This window comes from Balaenoptera physalus (genome assembly GCF_965194825.1).
Source record: "Balaenoptera physalus genome assembly, chromosome: 17".
Classification (NCBI taxonomy): Eukaryota; Metazoa; Chordata; class Mammalia; order Artiodactyla; family Balaenopteridae; genus Balaenoptera; species Balaenoptera physalus.
In genome coordinates this window covers 11,086,592-11,112,826 of record NC_138895.1, presented here as the reverse complement: position 1 = coordinate 11,112,826, position 26,235 = coordinate 11,086,592, and the positions used below count along the sequence as shown (strand labels likewise).

General features: G+C 39.6%; 1 long non-coding RNA gene across 1 annotated transcript; it reads right to left on the bottom strand.

Annotated features, from left to right (window-relative positions):
• Positions 1-4,771: 4,771 nt before the first annotated feature.
• On the bottom strand, positions 4,772-23,127 carry LOC309646942. The gene is made up of 2 exons (XR_014255681.1): positions 17,795-23,127; positions 4,772-14,149 (listed from the first exon to the last, which is right to left on the bottom strand). It is a non-coding gene; the product is annotated as an uncharacterized lncRNA (long non-coding RNA).
• Between the last annotated feature and the right edge of the window lie 3,108 nt (positions 23,128-26,235).

Genomic DNA, 26,235 nt, shown 5'->3' with positions numbered 1-26,235 from the left:
ATGTTCCATCAGCTGGAGGAGGGGAAATGGAGTTCCTGGCTGGGCAGGTGCCTCCCAGGAGTGACTCTAAAATACAGAAGGGGAGCCCAGATCTTCAGTGTTAGCCAGGTACAATTTATTATATTTTTCAACTTTTATATGACTTCAACAATTCTCAGTAATGATTGCATTTACTCTCCCAAAGGGTAATTAAGTGCTCTTTTGTGTCGCACCAATGATGGCCATTAATATTCACTGTTATTTGAGATGCTGATGCATTTAATGTTTTAATGAGGTCCCAGGGAATGTAGCAGATTGGCTAAGGAGAGACCTTGTCTGTAGCTTCTCTCAAGTAAAACAACTTTCCAGTGCCTCTCTGCCTCATTGATTCACACTCTTTTTTCAAATCTCATCTGAAAACATGCCTTTCTCCCTGGACTAGACCTCTTAATTTATTTCTTCCTCTGCTCTTTATTATTTAACTTTGTATTGTTTAATTAAATTAGGTTACATTGTGTGTTGAAGATGCTATGCAAAGGAAAGCTCTTATACAATATTTAGCATTTTAACTTCACTTGATGTTTCCAAAGCACTTTACAGTATTAATTAGTAAATTGTCACAACATTCCAGGGAGGCAAATTAATTATATCCTGGTTTTTTTTTGTTTTGTTTTTTTTGAGAAATAGCCCATCTCAGTGAAGGACAAAAGGGTGTACTTTTCTTCACAGATACATCTGTGCTAAAGTCCTTCCCCTTGGCCTAATACCAATGGAAGTTTATAATGATAGAAGTATTAGAATGGTTTCTTGAAGTCCTACAATGCATCAGAAACTATGCTAAACACCTTACACGGGTGAAATCTTTAATTTTCACAATATCCCTGGTAGGTACTTTGAGATATTATGCCTGAGATCGCCCACCTCACGACCTGAGTTGCCTCATTAGCATTGTTGGAAGAAGATAGTCTAGTGCAGCACGAGGCCAGTAACAATTCAATTCAGTGCAATTGATTCTGGGCATGTGCCATCAACATGTGTCATAACTCTTCATTAGTTATCCAAAACTTTCTTATCCGGATCTTCTATGGAAAAGACCTCTTTGTTGATGAGTTTCTCTGCATCATAAGGACAACTTCAGTAGAATTTAATCCAAACTGCATTTTCTATTGCCGAGCATAATTAGAGTTTAAAACTTGGCAAGCTAACAGTTTAGGTACCCCGTGGGTGGCCTCAGACTGGATCATAGGATATATGCCTTGGGTCTCTTAAGGAAATTTTGGTAGAAATCCCTAACTGATGATAAGGCAAAATTCATGCAAAATTTTCAAGTGTTATTTGATGCCACCTTCCTGTTTAGCTTTTTCTGTGCTTCCCCCGCCCCCCACCAATGATGAGCTCATCCTGTTTTGAGAGCCTCCTTTCTGAACGTGCTCTCTGTTCTTGTCCTCTTGGACTAGGTAGTGATGCGATTACGCAACCTCAGGCCAGGTAAGGTGACTTCCAATTATACCAACCCCCTCGGAGATTCTGTAGGGGACACGCCACAGTCACAAACCCATTCAGAGGGGCGCCTCCCTTAAACCTTGCTCGGCTTTGTCCCACATGACCCTACTATTTTTTTTTTTTAATTTATTTATTTATTTTTTGGCTGTATTGGGTGTTCGTTTCTGTGCGAGGGCTTTCTCTAGTTGTGGCAAGCGGGGGCCACTCTTCATCGCGGTGCGCAGGCCTCTCACTATCGCGGCCTCTCTTGTTGCGGAGCACAGGCTCCAGATGCGCAGGCTCAGTAATCATGGCTCACGGGCCTAGCCGCTCCGCGGCATGTGGGATCTTCCCAGACCAGGGCTCGAACCCGTGTCCCCTGCACTGGCAGGCGGATTCTCAACCACTGCACCACCAGGGAAGCCCGACCCTACTATTTTTAAAGCTAACTTTAATACTTGACGTAATAGAGAACCAACAGATAACTGTCTTACTATAGGAGTGACTAAAGGACTATATAAAGGTATTACTTAGTGTAAATGTAAGGGCTGGAACACATATACAAACTTTCCTAAAACTGAAAGAAAAGAAATAACAAGGAAAAGAGACCACATAGTATATAGTAAATGTAACACACAGCAATATGACAGTACTGAGAACAAACGTATCAGTAATATCAATAAAAGTGATGGCTTCCTTCCAGGCCATGGTGGGGCGAGTACTGGGCTGGTGCTGTAGTGCTTGGTGCTAACCTCAGGACGAAGTGAGGGCCTCACCCCAGTCAGGCCTTAGGTTTCCTGGAAGGACCAAGCACTTTAGCAGCAGTTGAGGGAAAAAAAAAAAATCTTTTTTTTTTTTTTAAATCTTTTTTTTTTAAAAATAATTAATTAATTAATTTATTTATTTATTTTTGGCTGTGTTGGGTCTTCGTTTCTGTGCGAGGGCTTCCTCCAGCTGCGGCAAGTGGGGGCCACTCTTCATCGCGGTGCGCGGGCCTCACCATCGTGGCCTTTCGTGGCGGAGCACAGGCTCCAGACGCGCAGGCTCAGTAGTTGTGGCTCACGGGCCTAGTTGCTCCGCAGCATGTGGGATCTTCCCAGACCAGGGCTCGAACCCGTGTCCCCTGCATTAGCAGGCAGATTCTCAACCACTGCGCCACCAGGGAAGCCAAAAAATCTTAGAATAGTAGCAAATGGTATCCATCAGCACATTAAAAATCAACATAATAGTCAAGTGGAGTTCACTGAAGAAATGCAGATGTGTTCAGTGAAAAGACACCTGAAAAGACAAAGTTGATTACATTCCTCATTTTTAAAAATTCAAGAAAATAAGAATGGATAGATCCTTTCTTAACACAAAATATATATTTCTCTGGAGGGAAGTCAGCTTCTTACTAAATGAGACATTAAGTTCCACTAAAGTCAGGTGTTGTCATGGTATTAAAGTATAAGAAGAAAACATGGATGAATCATTTTATAATCTAGAAGTGGAAAAAACCTAACTATGATTCAAAATTCAGAAGTAATACAAGAAGAGATTAAAATATTATATGCTAAAAATCTTCTGCATGGCAAGAAAAATCAAAGACAAATAATAAAAGGGAAGCATATATTTGCAATTTACATCAAAAAAATCTAAATATAAAAGTTTCCTAAAGCAGGAAAAATAGTGAGCAAAAAAATGAACAAATATTTCATATGACATGAAAATCACTCAAAAGTACAAAAAATTGCTTAAATATACTCAGTATAAGAGCAATGCAAGCTAAAATTATCCAAGATACACTTCTCAGATTGCAGATTGACAAAATCCCAAATTTCGTCCATTCTCTATTGATAAGGTTGTGAGGAAACAGACACTCTCACATATTTGCTGGTGGGAATGCAAAATGAAACTCCATGGAGAGGAATTTAGCATCATTCCATATAAATTTATCCTTGACTCAGCAATTCCATTTCTAGAAATCTATCTCATCATACATAGGTAAAAGTATGAAATGCTTTATGCACAAGATTATTCCCTATGGCATCATTTGTAATAGCAAAATTTGAGAAACAATTCTAATGTCTATCCAGAGGGAACTGATTGAATAGATTACTGTTCATCTATACAGCTGAATATGATGCAGATCTCAAAGGCAAATCTGTGGAGACAGAAAGTGGATCACTGGTTACCTGGGGTTGGGGCTAGAACATGGATTAACTATAAGAGGGCATGAGGGATCTCACTGGGCTGATGAAAATGTCCCAAAAATGGATTGTGGTGATGGTTGAACAACTCAGTAAATTTACAAAACTCATTGAATTGTATACTAAAAAGTTGGTAAAATTTATAGCATGTAAATCATATCCTAACAGAATATCTACAGGCTAAAATAGTGAGCTTTTGCATATATTGTTAATTGAGAAAAAGCAAGGTACAGAACATACCTTGTATGTATATGTACATACATATAGAGTATGTAGTTTTCATTTCTTTCAGACATTTTTAGTGAACAGAGCAAAAAAATGTATGTTTTTGAAAAAAAATCAGGAATTTCTACTAGTTTCAATGCAAATTTACATTGCACAATTTGTACTTATTTTACACTTTTATCCTTTTATCTCTTTTATTTTACACTGAAGTGAAACTATCACAGCCAAGAGGAGCCTTAGGAGAGATGACAACTAAATGTAATATGTTAACCTGGGTGGGATCCTATAATAGAAATGGGACATTAGGTAAAAACTAAGGAAAACTGAATAGGGTATGGCTTTAAATAATTTGGAAAATGTATCAATATTGACTCAATTGTGACAAATGTACCATACTAATGTAAGATGCTAATAATAAGGGAAAATGGGTGTGGAGCATATGAGAACTCTTTATACTGTCTTTGTCATTTTTCTATAAATGTAAAACAATACTGAAATTAAAACCATATTTTAAAAATCTATTAATTTTATGTCAAAGGACATAGGATCCAACATGAAAGGGCTCCCATTTGGCCCAAAATGGGACAATTTGTAACTGCAAATGACTGGTACACGTTGAATATACAAAAAACCCATAGGTTCATGATGAAAAATTAAAAATAAAATCATTGGACACTATTTGAAGTAATTAGGTGCCAAATTCTTACTCTGAAAAGTTGCAATTAATAGAACGCAATTCAGGGTAAGTACAAAGCTCTGGGTGATGAGAAAACTAAATCAACCCAAACCGATCTTAGCATTAATAGGTGAGACAATCAGATATTGTTTGACTAATGACAGGATGCTATATGAAGCCCATAGTAACACCGATGAAGTATTCTTATTCTTGCAAAAAAAAAAAAAAAAAAAAGGCTGAAGCTGAGTCTAATCAAGTCCCTACAGTTAACTTCTATTTACAGGAATTGTAGGGATAAAGGAATAAGTTAATGACACCATGAGGTGGTAGACAACTATATCTGAGAAGTAGGAACATTCTTTAGGATAATGAATCTGGTTTCTGTCACAATTCAATAAAAAGAAGAAAGAAAGAAAAAGAAGAAATTCTTAGGTTAAAAGAGATCTAAGAGACATGAAATCCAAAGTAGTGTGTGGGCCTGGTTGATAAATGATTCAAACCAACCAGCAATAAAAAGACCCGTTTTAGTCAACTGGGGAAATTTGATAGTGGTTGAGGTATATGATTCCAAGGAATTGTTGTTAATTTTGTTAGATGTAAAACTGTAGCTGTGGATTTGTAACAAAATTGTTTTTAGAGATTCATAATGAATGATATAGGAGTGATATGATGCCGGGAATTTACAATACTTTTGCAAAAAACCCCCCATAAAAAACAAAAAAAACAAACCCGGTGAAACAGATATAAAGATAAATACAGCAACAGTTGCAAATGCTTGATAATTGTTGACTTTGTGATGTGTTTCTGTGTTATTCTCTCCATTTTATGTATGTTTAAAACTTTTCATAATGGAACATTTTTAAAATAGTAAATGCACTGAATATTTTTTCACTTACGCTGGGTGGGAAGGACTTTCGGAAAATGACACCAAGTAATGAAACTTATTTAAAGGAAAAGTTTAAAGGCATAACCATGTAGAAATTTTAAAATTTTGTACTGAAAAAATTAACATAAATGTCAAAAACAACTATATTTGGAGAAACTATTTGCAGTGCATATGTAGACAAAGTTAATATTTTTAATATAATAGAAAAATAGGCAAATTCATGTTCCATATGCAAAAACAGAATTACCAAATAAAGCAATGAGATATTATTTTTTACCTATAAGAAAGGTAATATTTAGAAAGATTATTAACGTTCTCTGAGGCAAGGGTATGGAAAAATGGCACCTATATTACTGGTGGGAATAAATTGCTACAAGTTTTTACAACTATGTATTTATACTTTAGATGGGCACACTTTGACTCTGTAATTCTACATCTGGGAATTGTATCTTAAGGAAATAATTGGAGACATGTACAAAGATGTACCTAGCAGTATGTTCTCTGAAGTATTTTTAACAAAAACAAAACCTTGAGATGGCCTCAGTGTCTATTAACATGGATACATAAGTTATCACATATCCACACAATGCAATTAGGAAGTCATTACAATTGATTATATAGATTTATATTTATTGACAGAAATGTGCTACAAGGGAGTTGGAACGGAAGTGAATGAGTCAGTCTGCTCTGTGATTCTCAGATACATATTAATATATTGCCATTTACGTTTATTAGGTAAGGAATATTTCCAGAAGTGGGAGTCTTGGGAAAAGGGGAAAGGACAATTCAATTCTTTTCATACATATCACCCAACTGACTTCCGGAAGATATATATTAATTTATGCTTCTCTGAGAGACCATTTTTCTGAACACTTGCCAATTCCTAGAACTTTAGCTTTAAAAAATCTTTGGCAATTTGGTGGGTGAAAAACAGCATCTCATAATTGTTTTAATGTGCATTTCCTTGATGACTAGTGCTTTGTACATTTTTTCATATGCTTAAGGACTGACTGATTTCATCTTTGTAAAGTGCTTTTTAAGTTTATTTGTAATCTTTTCTACTGGTGTTTTCATTTTTCTAATTTGTTTCTGACAGACTTTCAATACCTCAATTATTTTCTCATCATATATTGCAAATATATTTTTCTGGATTTTTTGCATTGCTTTAATTTTTCTTCACAATGGATCTTTGATATATACAAGTTCTAATTTATATGATTAAATTTAATCTTTTTTAAAATGGTTTTTACTTTTGGCACAATTCTTACAAAGGCCATTTTCACACCATGATTACGTAAATCATCACTCCTACATTCTGTTAATATTTTATGGTTTTACTTTTATACCTAAATCTGTAACCTATATGGAATTCATTTTGGTGCTGTATAATATATGAACTACTGTAATTTGTTGTACAAATGATTGGCAGTGTGTTCCAACACCATTTAGTGAATAATACATTGTTTCCTCAGTGGTTGGAAGTTCCAGCTTTATCAGAAAATATTATTTTTTAATGTAGTCTTTATATTCAATGAATGATAACATGTGACATGTATTTTTCCCTTTTCCCTTAATGATGTGGCCTTCCTAGTCCCACTTTTAGTCCCATAATTTTTCTTAATATCAATCTAAATTAACTATGTGAGATAGAGAAAAGGAATATTTCTTTTTTTGGATGTGTCAAGGCTCTGAAGAAAAGTTTTGTAATTAGCGTTATTTTGTCACACACACACACACAGCACCATGAAAGACACACACTGAAGACATAATTTAACTCTAGGTAGTTATAGAGTTGCTGAAAACCTTTGGACCCACTTAACCTTGAATGCTGCCTTGAGTGTTGGTAATGCTTTCCTTTTTTGTGGGGAAACGGTTATTTGTATTAAATTCCTTTTGGAGTAACTTAGGGTCCTCATGTTTTCTCTCCTTTAGTTGTGAGACACGTACAGTTGATCCCTAACTGGGCACATCTGTTCTTGAAGGAAGAACATATCTGGATAATCTGAGAAAGGCAAATGAATAACATTTGTCAAGAACTAATGGAGAGGTTTAAAGGTCCCCCAAGGAGAAATGATTGATAAAAATGTGGAGGAATACAGAATCTTATAGCAATATAATTTCTCCCTATTTTCATAATCTTGCCCAGGGTAGAACTATGTCCAGTCTTGGGAAGTTTTGCTTTGGGGGTATCAGAGGGCTTTTTCTTTTCCTGCTGTAAGTGAAGCTACTTTCTACCACCCATCTCTTCCACATAACCAAGAAAGTTCGCGAAGATGATTCATTCCGTGACTCTGATCCCAGAGCTGGCTGTGGAAGATGCTTTCTCAGCTGAAGCTAAATGGTACTTTATGTGTCTTCCCTAAATAGAGAGATCAGAAAGTTATATTAAAAAGGTGGTAGGGAAGCACATTAAATATGTGATAAAGTAAGTGGTTTTGTAACTGATTTTATTACTTAAGTTCAAACATTCTTTTCTCGCTAGTCTTTGTCAACTATAAATTGAGATGGAAGAAGTTGGACAAGGGGCAACCAGAGCAGGGCAGAATGCTTCAGAGATCATGTCTTTAAGGGTTATTAAACACAATTTGTTTTTGTCAGATTCCAATTTATCTGTATCTTAGCAAATCCAGGGAACGTGACTTCTGACATCTTGTACATCCTTATTAATTATTCATGCTTGAGGTTCTGTACTTGCTTGACCTTAAGGAATATGTGCTGTTTACCCCAGTGAAAAGGGAGCAGAATATTCTGCCCATTTTGAATGAACACGGCTGGCCCCCCGCCCCCTGTGATTTCAGACACATTGAATGTCTGGTACACACCTCCCTCACCCCAGTCCCTCCTTTGGAGGAGAAAATGATAATAATAAGTGGAAGTGGCCTTAAAGGGATAATATTAATGTCCAGGGAATTTTTTAAAGATCTTAAAATTCAATGTTACAAGCCCCAAAGGGTTTTATTGTCAGAAATAATTACTCTACACACCTGAGTTCTGCAATGATGCTTTTTGAATGCCCTGTTATTTCTAAGAGTTCTTCTGATGTGCAAAGATAATGTAACTGCCTTCATGGCTTATAACTGATATTATCTGGCACCAGAGCTCTCCTTCCCACTGATGAAGGAGGGGCAGGGGGAAGGGGAAGAAAGGGAAATTTTCTATGAAAATATAAATCAGGATCCTCCAGTTTATAATATACCTCCTGATAAATATTTAACCCATTCACAGGTCCACTCTCTTTCAGGAGTGATTCCTCTTAAAGAGTTCCCTCCCCTCTTTGCCTTCCCAAGTTGGTATCTCCATGCAGGGAAAATCATAGATAAATCCATTGTGGGGGTGAGGGCATGTGGCTCTGGTCTGTGTGCTATTTTCCAGACAATGTACAACTTCCTCTGAAATCCCCTCCCTCTGCAGATCCCGTGGGTGATTGGTACTGGTGCCTGCTACGTTTGGTCCTGTCCCGGTCTCTCTGCTGACAGCCCCAGATGTAGGCTGCAGTACCTGCAAAGCTCAGCTCTCCGTGTGCTGCACCATGGGCATTCTTGTCTCCAGGAATCTCCTGGTTCCCCCCATTCTCTCAGAATTCTTTGCACCACTCTCCCTACACCTGGGCCCTGCCCTCCACCCCTGCCAAGCTGGTGTTTCTGGATTCCCTGCCAGGCACAGGCAGGCTGCTCCGAGCTGGGGGCTCCATCTCACTTCTCTCTGTTCACGGATACTGTGCTCCCCACTGGAGCCACACTGGGACTGAACTGAATGCTTCTTGGAGAGGCTTTCACCTCACCTGTGCTGTGCCCAAGGGAACTGAGGCACTGACTGCTATGTTCTTAGATGCCCTCAAACCCATCTGGCGCACCCGTCTTGGGGTTATACACCTCTCCAACCGCAGTCCCCCATTCCTTTGTTTGATGGGAGTTGGAATTAAGGATGCTGGCAGCTAATCTCTCGCTTTTCTTTTTTGCCCCTCCCTCATTCTCCCAGCACCTCTGTGGCCTTGATGATGATGGTGGTGGTGGTGATGGTGGTGGTGGTGATGGTGAATAGCTGCTACACTAATATAACTCTTACCACGTATCAGGCATTCTTCTACTAATTAAGTCATTCGGTCCTCACAACAGCCCTGTGAAGCAGGTTCTATTATCACTCTGTTTTTACAGGTTAGAAAAGTATGTATTCAGAGCTGGATAACTTGCCCCAGGTCACCCAGCTAGTAAGGGTTGGAACCAGAATTTGAATCCAGGCAGTCTGGCTCCAGAGTCTATGTTTTCATCCTATGATTCTGTCTCTCACTTCTTTTTCCCATCTGGCTAGATCTCTTATTTCATCTCCTCCTTCTTCGTAGAATGGACTCTGGGGATTATGGTGTCAGCCTAGCCCACCCCCAGAAAGCAGAGCCTGAGGCCAAACTGACGTTTGATTTGGGAAATGCAATCCCAAAGAAGCAGGAGTAAGGGAAGGGCAAGTGACACAGAGAAGGAGGGGAAGAAAATGTAAGGGGAATGTGTTGTTGAGCGCAATGGCAAGACCATTGCTCAGTCTCCCGGGATGTCTTTAGGGAGGATAAATGAAGGGGCTGTATATCCAGTTGGGGAGAGGAAGGGAGAAGCATCGTCCCCTGCCTCCCATGTCCTATGGGTCACGGTCAGGCCCATGGAGCTTTAACGCTAACAGGAATGCCAAATGAGCCCCAGCGTGCCCTCACCTCAGTGCAGCGGGAGAGAAGGGGGTGGCGCTGTCTGTAGCTGCAGAGACAACTGGCTGTGTGACCTGTGGAAGAGGATGAGGCCCACTGGGGGCTTCACGGGCCAGTAAGCAAAGCCTGCGTGTGGATCTGGGATGGTGCCTAGGCAGAGTCTGGTCCACGCTGCTTTCTGCTTCCCTGTAGTGATAAATGTCATCACAGAGAGGAAGCAGAAAAGAAAAAAGCAAACTTACATTAGGAGGTTTAAAACCATTACTCCCATTACATAAGGAAATACAGCACAGAGAAAACTGCCCTGGTGAAGGCCCAGGCCCCGAGCGTCCGGCTGAGTTTGCTCTGACTCGTCGCAGCTGGCCTTCACAGGGCGGCAGCAATCCAGTGCCTGGCCCTCGTCTCCAGATGCTCCCGGTGTCTCCAGACCACATAGCTCGGACACAGCCCGCACCTCGTAACGCCCAAGGTAATACCCCTCCCCAGAGTCTTCATTTCCTGCCGTAGAACTGATCATTTCCTAGAATCACCGACGTTGGAAATGTTTCTTCTCTCTAGGGAAATCTTTTCTCCACCCCAGGGGGAAACTGGCCCTACAGAGCCAAGGAGATTGTCAGGTGATCATCTGACATCAGAACCTTCTGAAATCTGAAGAAAATCGATCTTAAAAAGAATGTGTAGAATGTCCATAACTTAGTCCAATCTCAGTCCAGTTTTTTTTTCCTAAATGTCTCTCTATGGAGGGTAAAAAAAAATCCTGAGGTCCAGATTCACCTTAGGACATTCTATTAAGTGATTACTTTTAATAAACATTTAGAAAAGAGATTTCCATTATTACTCTTACCATAAAATTCGGATTTTTGAAATGTTCATACAATAGGAAAAACTGGCACCAAATATTTTCTGGGTTTTTTTTTAGAACAAGGAGGCCTATGGACCTAATCCACATCTTGTTAAAGCACAAACATTTTAATTCTGTCATAGCCCAGTAAGTGGTAGCCATTGGTCAAAGTGGGTTTATTAACCCACCTATTAGGTGAAGGTGGGGAGTGGCAAGTATGCAGACATTCTGTTCCCCTGGTGGTGTTTCTATGGGGATTACGAAACCCAGAACCCTCATCCCTACGGCTGCCCACCTGTGTAGGCTCACACTCTGTGCCCCCCTGTCGTCTTCTCTTTTGAGGACAAATTCTGCACACAGCTGTGAATCATCACCAAGGGGAAGTTTGGGGCACTGTCTGCAAATGTCCCTTTATTTCCCCCCAACTCCGACAGCTCTCTGGACATGCCTCGTTTTGAACGCATGGTGGGATAATGATTGACAGCCTTTCTTTCCCGCTAGCCTAGGTGGGTGGGGCTGAGTCAAACTCACTGTTAAATCCCTTCATCACAGCACAGGCCCTGGCGCATAGTGATGCTCAATAAGCATTTGCTAAATGAATGACTGGCACAACTGCAGTGGTTTTATATTCCTCTGTGAAGTGGATCCTCTGATCCTTTTCTTTTCTCTGTTTCCCTGTTCCCCCTTTGTTCCTAACATCTTCTCTCTCCCTTCCAGCGCTTTCTCCCAGGTGCGACCTTCTTCCCTGAAGAGAGAATTCCAGAAGTAGGATAAGGCTTTTATCTGACTTGTTCCCTGGAGTTAGATTTTTCTGCCAGTTGGAATTCTTTCTATCCCTAAAGATCGATTATTTCTCCCAGATGATTAGAAGGCATAAAAAGTCCCTTATGGCTGTTTTTCCTGAAATTATGTTTAACCATCTTCAGTCTCAGTATCATTTCGCTGGCCTTCCTGTTTTCAAGACCTCTATCCATTTACAACTACCAGTTAATTTGGTTAATGATTTTCCCCTAAATAATGGGTGTGGTGTTAAACAAAATAGAAGAGCACAGTAGTTCCAAAATACCAGATAACTGCTAAAAGTAGCTACAAAACCTGCTGAAAATGCCTGGGGTTGGTAATGCTGCATTTCATTCAAGCTAAGACACCACTGATTGCAAGATTTCACTATTATTTTATATTCCACTAAGGAGAAAAATTGCTGCCAATTAAACTATGGCATAATGATTCCTTATCACTTAGATCATTCATTTTCCACTTGTTGAAAAGAGAATTAGCCTTGATTAGACCCAGATATCTTTTATCATGTATCCCTCTCTATGCATACGTAAGAAGGAAACCGTAAACAGAATGAATGGACTAAGGTATCATTAAAACTTTGTCCCTCTATCGAGTCCAGCTGTTCTGTACCACTAATTCAGTCGAAGTCATCGATGATTGTAAACGATGCAGCAGTTTAAGGATAGTTGTGAGTGTGTGTGCTCTTTTTGTCTGGTTTATTTTTCTTTTCATCACGTGCAGTCTGAACCCAGCATTCGTTTCTCACATCTTCCACAAGGATCTCCAACAGAATTTTTATGTCCCAGCGTGTGTTAAATTAGAAGTGAAATCTTAAGGAGATTAGATTTAAGGGAAACTTGGGCAACTTTTTAAAAAAGCATTTGTTCTCAACCGTTTAATTTATTAAGAGGAGACGCTGTTGTGATTCTTGATTAGCAGCAATCATTCTTTTGTTTACATGGTTATGGTTTTATTTGTTGTTTTGCTGTACACTGGAAACAGAAAGTGTTCTACATGATTTTCAGTCAAGGGTTGTGGTATAGTTGCTCTGTGTTTGTAGTGACATCTACGTTGTCTTTCTAGGATTTTTTTCTGTGCAAACAATCTTTATTTATGAAGAAAAACTTCTTTGTTTTGTTATAAAACCAGCGCTGGGTGAAGGCACTTGACTGGGGAGAGATGGGGCCGGGATCCTGGTGGAAACTAACGTGCCTGACTCAGCCTCTGAAGGCTGCTCGCAGAGGGTAGGGGCGGTTGTTTTTGGAATTTTCTTCAAGCCACTGACGCCCCTTCTGCAAGTTTCAGGGAACCGAGAGACAGTGGCAGCAGTGGCATTTCTGGCGACCGGCAAACAGTGACCGCGCGGTGCAGCTCTGATTTCAGAGCTCTTCAAGTGTGCCTCAGGGCCCATTTTAAAACTGATGTAATTTTAAATGGGTTTATATTTTCACATTTTTATGAGGAATTTAACCCTATTACAGAAAGTTTTGAAAATAGAGAAGAGGAAAATAGTTCCCCAAATCTAACTCGACTGTTGGCAGTTTTGCGTGTGCCCTAAAGTACGTGTGGATGTAACTAACCACTGATGGCGTGAAATTTGGTACATACATTTTCTAGTGTTCTTATATATGTAGCATCATATAATAATAGTTTTATTATTTTCAGGTTACTGCAGTATGTTTATAACCATCATTTACAATTTTACTGAAGTGATTCTAAAATGGAATTCAGTCTTTTTCATCTAATACCTAAAAGTGTTGATGCCTTTTTTTCAACTGTGGGTTTTGTGTTTTTCCCTTCCCGTAAGCTTTAAGTAGCTTATTATCATAGGCCCTGAGTTAGGATTCTTTATAGCGTTTTTAACCATCTTTTGTTCCCCAAATTGGTTGGAAATTGATCTTCTTTTCCTATGCCAGCCTTCCTTTCTAAGTCATGTCAGTCATAAATTTATTTTTCCAAAAAATCCAGTTGTCTCAGTCATTCATTAAAAACCTAACTCTATTAGCCAGGGGTAAAATACAGCCATTCGGACTCTTTGTGCGGCTGAAGTAGCTGTTGAAGGGGTCGGATGTCCCGCTTTTCACCTGGCTGTTTTAGCGCCACACGGGCTGCACCACGCCGTAAGCTGGGACGTGGCGTGAGTCTGTTATCCCTGCGGCGGCCCTAGAGCTGCTTCTCTTGCTGGCATGAAAAGGGCTATGTTGTCTCATTATAGGTACTCGGGTTTGAAAGTCTGGACCGATAAGGACATTTGTCAAAATAAAGATTATTTGATATTTGAAAGATGATTAAACCATTCAGATTTTAGTCATTAGAACAGCAAAACAACATAAACAGATGCTTTCTAAATATATGATAGGAAGCAGTTGGTAACATTCATTTTAGGATCATTGTGTCAATCCTTTCCCTAAAATAGTTTCTTTTTTTTTTTTTTTTTTTTTTTTTAAAATTGCCTTGTCTGGCTCTTTTAATTCTTCCCTCACATTTAGTATTCTGGGAGGAAATGGTTTAAAAGGATGAGGAAATCAGCCAACATTTTTTTCTGGAGCTTAGTTTTTAAAAGTTGAATCAGCAAGAAGGTCTTTCAAATATACTTGAATTAAAATAGAGCTAACATGCCAAAAGTATAGAATAGGTAGAAGGGACCTCTCTCTCACATATTTACTACACATGTTTTGTAGTCTGAAACTGCCTATTTATGTTACCTTCAGAATACTTGAAAATCTCACTTCACCTTTCATTTTGAGAATAGAGTCAAAAGAAAAAAAAAGATGAATAAATTTTGAGGATCTTTGACTCCGGTTTTAGAGCTCAAAAAGAATAATTCTTTGTCATAGAGGATGAAGAGAAGTTAAAGGAAAGCTGATAGTCCTCATGAAAATGAAATTATCTTTTAGAGCTGGAAATATCTTTATGAACTCTTTTTTTTTTTTTTTTTAACATCTTTATTGAAGTATAATTGCCTTACAATGGTGTGTTAGCTTCTGCTTTATAACAAAGTGAATCAGTTATACATATACAATATGTTCCCATTTCTCTTCCCTCTTGCATCTCCCTCCCTCCCACCCTCCCCATCCCATCCCTCTAGGTGGTCACAAAGCACCGAGCTGATCTCCCTGTGCTATGCGGCTGCTTCCCACTAGTTATCTATTTTACATTTGGTAGTGTATATATGTCCATGACACTCTCTTACCCTGTCACATCTCACCCCACCCCCTCCCCATATCCTCAAGTCCATTCTCTAGTAGGTCTGTGTCTTTATTCCCGTCTTGCCACTAGGTTCTTCATGGCCTTTTTTTTTTTTTTTTTTTTTCCCCCTTAGATTCCGTATATATGTGTTAGCATACTGTATTTGTTTTTCTCTTTCTGACTTACTTCACTCTGTATGACAGACTCTAACTCCGTCCACCTCATTACAAATACCTCCATTTCATTTCTTTTTATGGCTGAGTAATATTCCATTGTATATATGTGCCACATCTTCTTTATCCATTCATCTGTCGATGGACATTTAGATTGCTTCCATGTCCTGGCTATTGTAAATAGAGCTACAATGAACATTTTGGTACATGACTCTTTTTGACCTATGGTTTTCTCAGGGTATATGCCCAGTAGTGGGATTGCTGGGTCGTATGGTAGTTCTATTTGTAGTTTTTTAAGGAACCTCCATACTGTTCTCCATAGTGGCTGTATCAATTTACATTCCCACCAACAGTGCAAGAGTGTTCCCTTTCCTCCACACCCTCTCCAGCATTTATTGTTTCTAGATTTTTTGATGATGGCCATTCTGACCGGTGTGAGATGATATCTCATTGTAGTTTTGATTTGCATTTCTCTAATGATTAATGATGTTGAGCATTCTTTCATGTGTCTGTAGGCCATCTGTATATCTTCTTTGGAGAAATGTCTATTTAGGTCTTCGGCCCATTTTTGGATTGGGTTGTTCGTTTTTTTGTTATTGAGCTGCATGAGCTGCTTGTAAATCTTGGAGATTAATCCTTTGTCAGTTGCTTCATTTGCAAATATTTTCTCCCATTCTGATGGTTGTCTTTTGGTCTTGTTTATGGTTTCCTTTGCTGTGCAAAAGCTTTTAAGTTTCATTAGGTCCCATTTGTTTATTTGTGTTCTTATTTCCATTTCTCTGGGAGCTGGGTCAAAAAGAATCTTGCTGTGATGTATGTCATAGAGTGTTCTGCCTATGTTTTCCTCTAAGAGTTTGATAGTGTCTGCCCTTACACTTAGGTCTTTAATCCATTTTGAGTTTATTTTTGTGCATGGTGTCAGGGAGTGTTCTATTTTCATACTTTTACATGTACCTGTCCAATTTTCCCAGCACCACTTATTGAAGAGGCTGTCTTTTCTCCACTGTATATGCTTGCCTCCTTTATCAAAAATAAGGTGCCCATATGTGTGTGGGTTTATCTCTGGGCTTTCTATCCTGTTCCATTGATCTATATTTCTGTTTTTGTGCCAGTACCAAACTGTCTTGATTACTGAAGCTTTGTAATATAGTCTGAAGTCAGGGAGCCTGATTCCCCCAGCTCCATTTTTCGTTCTCAAGATTGCTTTGGCTATTCGGGGTCTTTTGTGTTTCCATACAAATTGTGAAATTTTTTGTTCTAGTTCTGTGAAAAATGCCAGTGGTAGTTTGATAGGGATTGCATTGAATCTGTAGATTGCTTTGGGTAGTAGAGTCATTTTCACAATGTTGATTCTTCCAATCCAGGAACATGGTATATCTCTCCATCTATTTGTATCATCTTTGATTTCTTTCATCAGTGTCTTATAATTTTCTGCATACAGGTCTTTTGTCTCCTTAGGTAGGTTTATTCCTAGATATTTTATTCTTTTTGTTGCAATGGTAAATGGGAGTGTTTTCTTAATTTCACTTTCAGATTTTTCGTCATTAGTGTATAGAAATGCAAGAGATTTCTGTGCATTAATTTTGTATCCTGCTACTTTACCAAATTCATTGATTAGCTCTAGGAGTTTTCTGGTAGCATCTTTAGGATTCTCTATGTATAGTATCATGTCATCTGCAAATAGTGACAGCTTTACTTCTTCTTTTCCGATTTGGATTCCTTTTATTTCTTTGTCTTCTCTGATTGCTGTGGCTAACACTTCCAAAACTATGTTGAATAATAGTGGTGAGAGTGGGCAACCTTGTCTTGTTCCTGATCTTAGTGGAAATGGTTTCAGTTTTTCACCATTGAGGACAATGTTGGCTGTGGGTTTGTCATATATGGCCTTTATTATGTTGAGGAAAGTTCCCTCTATGCCTACTTTCTGCAGGGCTTTTATCATAAATGGGTGTTGAATTTTGTCGAAAGCTTTCTCTGCATCTATTGAGATGATCATATGGTTTTTCTCCTTCAGTTTGTTAATATGATGTATCACATTGATTGATTTGCGTATATTGAAGAATCCTTGCATTCCTGGGATAAACCCCACTTGATCATGGTGTATGATGCTTTTAATGTGCTGTTGGATTCTGTTTGCTAGTATTTTGTTGAGGATTTTTGCATCTATGTTCATCAGTGATATTGGCCTGTAGTTTTCTTTCTTTGTGACATCTTTGTCTGGTTTTGGTATCAGGGTGATGGTGGCCTCGTAGAATGAGTTTGGGAGTGTTCCTCCCTCTGCAATATTTTGGAAGAGTTTGAGAAGGATAGGTGTTAGCTCTTCTCTAAATGTTTGATAGAATTCACCTGTGAAGCCATCTGGTCCTGGGCTTTTGTTTGTTGGAAGGTTTTTAATCACAGTTTCAATTTCAGTGCTTGTGATTGGTCTGTTCATATTTTCTATTTCTTCCTGGTTCAGTCTCGGCAGTTTGTGCATTTCTAAGAATCTGTCCATTTCTTCCAGGTTGTCCATTTTATTGGCATAGAGTTGCTTGTAGTAATCTCTCATGATCTTTTGTATTTCTGCAGTGTCAGTGGTTACTTCTCCTTTTTCATTTCTAATTCTATTGATCTGAGTCTTCTCCCTTTTTCTCTTGATGAGTCTGGCTAATGGTTTATCAATTTTGTTTATCTTCTCAAAGAACCAGCTCCTAAAATAGTTTCTTACAGCTATTTTGGGTCTGTAGATGTTCAACATTCAGGCAGAGGGATGCACTAACTCTAAGAGTTCAGGTTTTTATTTTTTCTAACGAGAATTTTCTACTGTAGCTTGAATAAATAAGCCAAACTGAAATAGCCATGCTGTGAAAAATATTTGGTTGCTCAAAAGGCTAATCTTCCTAGTGTTCAGAGATTTTACTTTTCTCTAGAAATTTCAGGAGTTTTGACTTCCCTCACACCCTACAGGTCCTGTCCAACTCAGGATAAGAGAGTCAAAGAAAGGGATCAGGTAGCACGGAGTCCTATTTACAGGGACCTTTATCTGCCACTCAAAAGAGAATAGTGGCGGAAGTCACTTTGGGGAAACTTCCTTCTCAAAATGTTGACCAGTGAGAACCAATGAGTAAAAAGCAAGCTAACAATAAACAAAAGTGAGAAAAGCAATTGTGATACTGAGTCGTGTGGTAGAATAATATTTTGGAAATATTAACTAGTGTCACTCCATCAATCTCTCCCCTTTTCCTCTCCTCCCATCTGAGCAGCTGTTTCATTCACTGCCCTGGGAAGAGACGTGGCAGTTACCAAGCACGTGTGCCACAGTCTACTCCTGGCCTGCCCTGCACCTCCAGCAGCCCCGGTGCCTTGGGCCTTTTCTTCAGCTGAAAGGCAGGGGAAAAAATGTTGACTATCAGAGTGAGAGTCTAGAACTCCATCACAATCTCAATCTAGAATATGGTACTGGGCTTGGGGAAAAGGAAAGACAAAGGGGAATCGATGAGTGTCTGTGTTGGTGGGTCCCGGATAGAAGGGCACTGCTCTCAGACTTTTGGGGGAAAACCTAGAGGTTAGGTTAGAGCAGATCTTAAGTGGAAGATTCCTGTGCAATATATTACGGAAGGGCTCCCAGGAGAGACTGGTGGGAGAGCGAGCAAGGTGGGACAGGAAAGGGGGAAAAGCCACGCAAGGGTGTGATCTCAGGCTGAATGCTAGAGTCCTGACCTTGCAGAGGAGCTCTGCAGAGTAGGTTATGCCTCAGAATTGTCCCAACCTGAGCTGGGAGGGCCTCCCCTCCCTCCCTAACCCCCAGGTAAACCTCTGAGGACAAAGCAACTTCAGTTGCCCCAGGGCAGCCTTCAGAAGGACCTGAAGGTGCTGGTTGTTGGAAACAAAGGCACTGAGGGTGTGGGGAACGAGGCTTGCAACACAGCATTGTAAATCAACTATACCTCAGTTTTTAAAAATATGGCAGAAACTGGATCCACGTTGTTCTAGATAGAGCACTGAAGTCTTCTCGACCCAGGAATAAGAAACAGAATACTATAGGAATATGTGTAGGACATGTGTGTATATAACACTCCACCATTATCTCTTCTGATCTTCATTACAGCCTTAGAAGATACAGGTACGTGCTATGACACCCTTCTCAGATGTGTGAAGTTGAGGTACAGCACCATCAAGCAGCTTGCTCAAAAGATGACAGCCTATGTCTTTACCTCCAAACCCAGCAGTCTTTCTCTCTTCTGCAGCAACAATATAGAGACTGTTTCCGGAATCTTCTCCCACAAATCCAGAATCCAGGGGTTATTGTAGAGTAGATGGTAGACTGGGGCTGCTGTCAGAACTCCTTGGCTCACACCTGAGAGCCTCTGAATCAGCATCTCCCAGGGTGAAGCCAGTGGTTTCTGTTTCTTTCCAGGATCCTCAGGGCACCCCTGTACAGCCAAGGAAGTGCCATTGTCCAGACCTGGTCCTGGAGCCCACTGGTTCAGAGCAGTTCTGGGTTTCCGGCAGGACAGGGTATGAATCCTGGTTCTGCCATTTACCATCAGTGTGAGTTTAGGTGAGGTCACTGAAGCTCTCAGAGCCTCCTTTTTGTCATCTGCAAAACTGGGTAATGTGCGTGTTTATTTACCTCCAAGGGTTGTGTTGAGAATTCAACAAGATGATATTGGGAAGTGCTAAACCTAGGGCCAGGAAGGAGTAAGTTCCCAGCAAGCAGGATCTACTATGATTTTATTATTTTTAATCTTCATACTGTCTTGCAAATTACTCAAACTCAGATCACCCTTTCTCTAAATTGATGTTTTTCCCCTATGCCACACTGAATGTCAGTGTGGACCACTTTTCAGGACTTGAAAATGATTCAGCAAAGTGAACCTTTCAGTTAATGTTGTTTACTGGAGTGGGATTTGAGCTTTAGCAATTTAGACACTTGGCTGGCAGATGGTGGATGGCCTTGGGAGGCTATACCATTTGCCTAGAATACAGAGTTTGTAGTCTCTCTTCACCAGCCATTTAAAAAATGAGTCTCACTTAGAATTTCGCAGAAGCAAATGAGCCTGTAGTTAAAATCCTGGTGAAATAACCACTTGTTTAGTATTTATTTACAGCCCAGACACCCAGCAGGTACAATTCCAGATGTACTTTAGCTTAAAAGCAAATTCTACAGTGCCCTTCGATTTCCTGTTTTCTGGGCATGAAGGAAGACATTTGAAGACCAGCTTACTCCCAGCCCCCAGCCCCATGACAGAAATAAAAAATGAGGAAAGAATTTTTCTGTCTAATTTGTAAAGCAAATAAGAGAAATAAAAAGACCAGGAGGAAGCCAGCTGCTGGAATGATACACAAATAGAGCAGTTCTCAAAAGGTGAGAAATCACAGCGTGAATGAAGACAGAACAAGGGTGGCATCCGGGCCCTCAGACCTTTCAGCACATATGTAAGTGGAAGCATCAAGGGATGATTGAGGGACACTGATGACAGGATGAGATGAAAAATAATGGTTCATCTTTGCAGAGACAGAGCACAAGAGCAAAGCTTGCTGAGAAGGCTTTTCTATCAATCACGGCCATCCTACAGGATAATTCCAGAACTGCAGAGCCAGGGAGGATTAAGTGCAGCCCCTCATTCTCAACATGGCCAGAGATGCTAAGGGAGTTGCCTTCTTCCAACCAGTAAGGCCAGTGGGCACGAGAACACACACCTTCATGTTGCCCCTGGCTCTCCACCTCTCCCAATGTGCTAGCCTGTGTCAAACAACCCGTTAAAAACTTTTAGTGAATTGTAAACACTCAATGAAGATGGGATAGAGGGAGAGCATAGCTAATAAAAAGAGCTTTCACCTTCACTGTCCCTTTCCTATGTGCTAGATTCATGGACGTTATCTCAACTAATCCTCCAAATGGCCCTATCAGAGGTGTACTTTCCCCATTTTACAGGGAAAGATACTAACTTTGCAAAACTACAGTGTGTAGCAAAACTCGCCTTTAATCCCAGGAATTGTTCCCACAGCCTATGATCTAAACTTCTAGCTATACTGTCTTATACTAAAGAAAACCCCTTCATTGCAAGTAATTTAATGAGGCCCTCCTTGTCATGGAAGGGAGAACACAAAGAAACGCATACAACTCAAATGCTTCTCTGGTTAGATTTGCTTGGTTTCTTTAGGGTTACACTACAACATACTGAGAAGCAGGATTGAGCTTTTATAAACGAGTGCAGTGCGTAGGCCTGTGTTCACACTGTGACCGTGGAAGGGGTAGGAATAAGGCCCAGATGTTCAGACCCCTATCACTCATTTATTTCTCCAAGACACCCTTGTCAAGTCCCTATCATGTGCCAAACACTTGTGGTCAGAGATGGAAACACGGGGAGATGAATGAAGAGTGATTTCTTCTCATGAGAATCTTCCCATATAAGGGGAAAGTCTGCCAAACAGATAACTGCACAGCAGTGTGTAATAGTTATATTTGTGATAACAGTGGTAATAGTTGTAACTTTCGGCCAAGTCCTTATAGGTCCCAAAAGAGATACCAAGTAGGAAGCAAGGACGTTTTTAACTGAAATATTTGGATGAAGATGGCTTTCTGAATTAAAAGCAGTGATAGAGTAAAAAAAATTAGATCTTAATAAATTCCAGAGAAATTTAAAAACTCATGGTTTTTTTCAAGGAAGCTAGAAAACCAAAAAAAAAAAAAAGAAAAGAAAGCAATTTAAGAGATTCTCTAATCTCTCTAAGAAGAAACACTTAAAAATAAAAGTTATGTAAAAAAATAACTTAAAAGACAGGAAAAAGACCTGTGTAAGTATATTCTTATAACATAGTTTATAATAGTAAAACATTGGAAAATACTGAGATGTCCTACAATAGAGAAATGGTTCAATTAATTAGGATGTATTTTTATGATGGGGTGTTATGCATACTTTAGCAAAGACTTTTCTTCTCAGGGGATTAGCCATTTATTCAGTGAACCGTGTTGGCACACGGAATTTAGGCAATAGTTTCAATCCTTGAACAGCTTACCTAACTCTCCATATACAATTGTTTAGTTTTTTTTTTTTTATTAGAAAACGTATTTTATCAGACATATTTGCCATGGATTATTTTTAGACTCACAAGTTCCTTTTGTTTTTTGGAAAATGCATACAGTCATGTAATAGTTACCCCCATTTTTAATGCCCCTTTGCAATATTCCCTCTCCCAATTCCAGCCCCCTAACATTTACTGATCTGGTTTCTGTCTCTACAGTTTTGCTTTTTACCAAATGTCACATAACTGAACTAATCATATTGTATGATTATGTAGTTTTCCGTGTCTTGCTCCTTTCACATAATGGGTTTGAGACTCATCCACGTTGTTGCTTATATTAGTAATTTATTCCTTTTTATTGCTCTATTCTATTCTATTCTATTCTGTTCTATCGATGTTCCACCATTTGTTTATCTATCTAGCAGATGTGGAACATTTGAAGTTTTTGGCAATTATTGATAAAACATGTCTTCTGTGGGCATATATTTTCATTTCTCTGTTAAATATCTGGGAATTGGATTGCTGGGTCAAATGATAAGTGTATTTAACTTTATAAGAAACTGCCAAACTGTTTCCAAAGAAGCTGTATGTACCATTTTGCATTCTCACCTACAATCTATAGGAGTCCCAGGTGCTTTCAATCCTTGCCAAATTGGCAGTTGTCAATTGGCCCATCATTCTTTTTACTTTTAGCCATTCAAGTTGGTGTGTAGTATTACCTCATTGCATCAGGGATCCCCAGTACCACCATAGGCTCACTGTTTTGTAAGAAGGACTCATAGGACTTGAAAATGTTCTTTTACTCATGGTTACAATTTATTACATGAAAGAATACATACTAAATCAGCAAAGGGCAAAGATTCATGGGATAAGTCCAGGAGAAACCATGTGCAAATTTCCAGGTCTCCCCTCCCAGTGGGATCCCATGGAAATATGCTTAATTCTCCCAGCAATGTGTGACATGTGCAAACTGTTACCAACTGGTGAAGCTCACTCAAGCCTTGGTGTCCAGAGTAATGTAAGCATGTGGCATCTGCATGACTGACCTCAGCTGCTCTGACCCAGGCACCTCTCCCCAAAGCAACTCACATTGTCAGGATAAACTTACCTAGTCTAACTGGTGCAGCATGGCCCAAGGGTTGGGCCTACAAAAACGGGTGTTCACCACATATATGGCATGGCCTAAGGGGCTTAGGCATACAAAAACACTCTTACCAGGCAGAATATCCCATGGAATATTCCAAGGGTCAGTCCTGAGCACAGACTTTTCTTTGGGATGTGCAGGGTTTGAGCAATCCAGGCCTGCTGAGTTAACCCTTTCCTGAGCACTTGTGATCTTAATTTTCTTTCCCAAATGACCATTAATGTTGAGCATCTTTGCGTGTGCTTATTTGTCATTCATACATCTTCTTTGGGGAAGTGTCCATATTTTTTGCCATTGTAAAGTATGTGATTATTTTCTTTTTATTGAGCTGTAAGAGTTCCTTGTTGTATATTCTGGACACAAATCATTTATCAGGTATTTTCCAAATAGGTTGTCCCAGTCTGTGCCTTGTTTTTTTCTGTTACTTAAGAGTGCTTTAAAAGAACAGAAGTTTTAAATTTGATAGCATCCAATTTATTAATATTTCCCTGCATAATTTGTGCTTTTTGTATCTTATCTAAGAAATCTTTTCTATACCAAGGGCTTATGTATTATTTTCTAGAAGTTTTATAATGTTAACACTTTCATTTAGGTCTGTGATTCATTTTGAAGTAATTTTTATATATGATGCAATTGAAGAGTTGAAATTCTCTTCTTTTGAACATATAATGTACAGTTGTTTCAGAACTATTTGTTGAATCTTTTTCCCATTAAATTATCTTGGTACTTTTATGATTTCATTCCTTTTATGTTATTGAGATTTGTTTTTATCTGAGAACGTGGTCTGCCTAGATAAATGTTCCATGTGCCCTTGAAAAGAATGTATATCTCTTGTTTTAGGGTGAATAGAGTGTTCCATAAATGTCAATTATATCAACTTGTTTGGTAGTGTTCTGGTCTTCAGTATCTTTCCTGATTTTCTGCCTACTTGTTTTATTTATTGTTTACTGGGAGGGAAGTGCTGACATCTCTAATTTTAATTATAGATATGTCTACTTTTCTTTTCAGTACTATCAGGTTTTGCTTTATGTATGCCAGAGTTCTGTTGTGGATGATTTTTATTTCTAGCATCTCTTTTTGACTTTTAATTATCATTTCCATCTTCCTGCTGAATCCCCCATGTGTTCATGCATGTTGCCCATATTTTCCACTTGTTCCTTGAACATATTAATCGTAGTTATATAAATGTTCCTGTATGATGGTGCCAACATCTGGGGCACCTCTGGGTTTGGTTCTGCTATTTGCTTTATCTTCTAACAATGCATCGATTTTTTTCCCCTTGATTTTATGGGTATCTTATAATTTTTTATGGAGTGCTGGACCCTGCATGTAGAAGAACAATAGAGAGGGAGGTAAATGCTCTTCTTGTCTGGAAATGGGCATCTTCTTCTCTCAAGTTGTTAGTGTGCGGTGGTTGAGTCAATCTAGTTTGTACTTGATTCAGGTTTGAGGTATGCTGTTGCTATCATTCCCTCCATGATGGCGTGGTCCTCTGTTTCCTTCCTCAGTGGCTACTGCTCCCTGTGCTTGTGCTTAGTGTGGGGTAGGGGTTTTCTCCGTATTCCTACTCTACTCTTAGCTTTCAGCACAGTGTGCGCCTTCAGCATAAAGAGTGTCTCTTCTCATGCTTGTTCTTCCTTCAGTGCGAAACTGACTTTACTTGTAACTCAGTTTGAGGCTCGTGGTGGGCATCTTGCTGGAGGGTGCTGCTTCAGTCTTGACCAACTGTAGCAGAGTTTTGCTTTGTATCAGAGCAAGAGCCTGTGCTCAAATGTCTTTCCTCCCTTTCAGATGGTTTTTGCTTTTACTCCTTTCTCAGCCACAATTAACCTTGTAATCTCAGCCTACCGATGAGCTTAAGGAAAGCCATGATTCTGTAGATTATCTACAAAATCTCCACCCCACTTTAGGAAAACTCTATTCTCTGTCATAAGGTTTAGTTGTCTCCTGGTTCCATCTTCTTCTCCATATCAGGGTATCTCCTGAGATGTAATTTCCCAAAGTCTAGTTTATCAGTTTAACTGACTATAGTAATATTTTGTTGTATATGAAGTGTATGAAGTATGTGCAGAGTGGGGTTGGGAGATTCGGTAGGACAATTCAGAAGGGACCTGGTGCTTTTTGCTTGAGTCTTCTTCTTTGGTCCAGCCACAGTGGTGTGAAGGAGCCAATGCTGTGCATCTCTTCCCAACTCTTCTTTCACGTGTCTTGTTGGTAGCTTGCAATCAGTCATAGTAGGAGTGTTTACGCCATGGCAGTCAGCAATTGCGACAAATCAGGGCTTTTTTCGTACTTGAGAGAACCAACTGTTAAACATCTATGAGCACATCCCTGTCCCAGCATCCTTTTTTGGGTCCCAGTTCTTAGCCCAGGTGGTCCAGATGAGGTTGACCCTATTCTTTGGCTTCAAGAGTAGGGAGAGTGACACATCCCTCCTGGTTTTGGTGATTGGTACAAAAATGGGTAAAATTTTTGAGATGGACCCGTCAAAGCCCCCTCCAGGACTTTTCCTGAAATGATTGGAAAAGAGGTACCCTCTCCTTTTGAGCTTTTGGACACTAAGGTCCCTGAAAATCTGGAGCTGGTGAGGGCCACGTGGACAGGTATATGGAGAAAGCCTGCTTGAGAATGAAGCCAGCCAGCACAGAAGAAAATAAAGTCTAAACAAGGAGCAAGAAAATGATAGGGCTTGTGCTCCTTGTTTTAATTCCTGGATAGAGCCCTGAAGTTTCTGTTACTGGCACCAACAAATCTTATTATTGCCTCAGCTATTTCGAGTTCAGTTTCTGTCACATGTGACCATGTAAAATTTGACTTATATAACTGAAGAGAACACACATGCACACACACACACACACACATACACATCACCCAACGGCAGACAGTACTTTTTGGATAATAAGGAAGAGGAGACTTTTCCTACAGATAATGTGGAGAATTACATTATCATGCAGAGCAATGTCCATTCTTCTT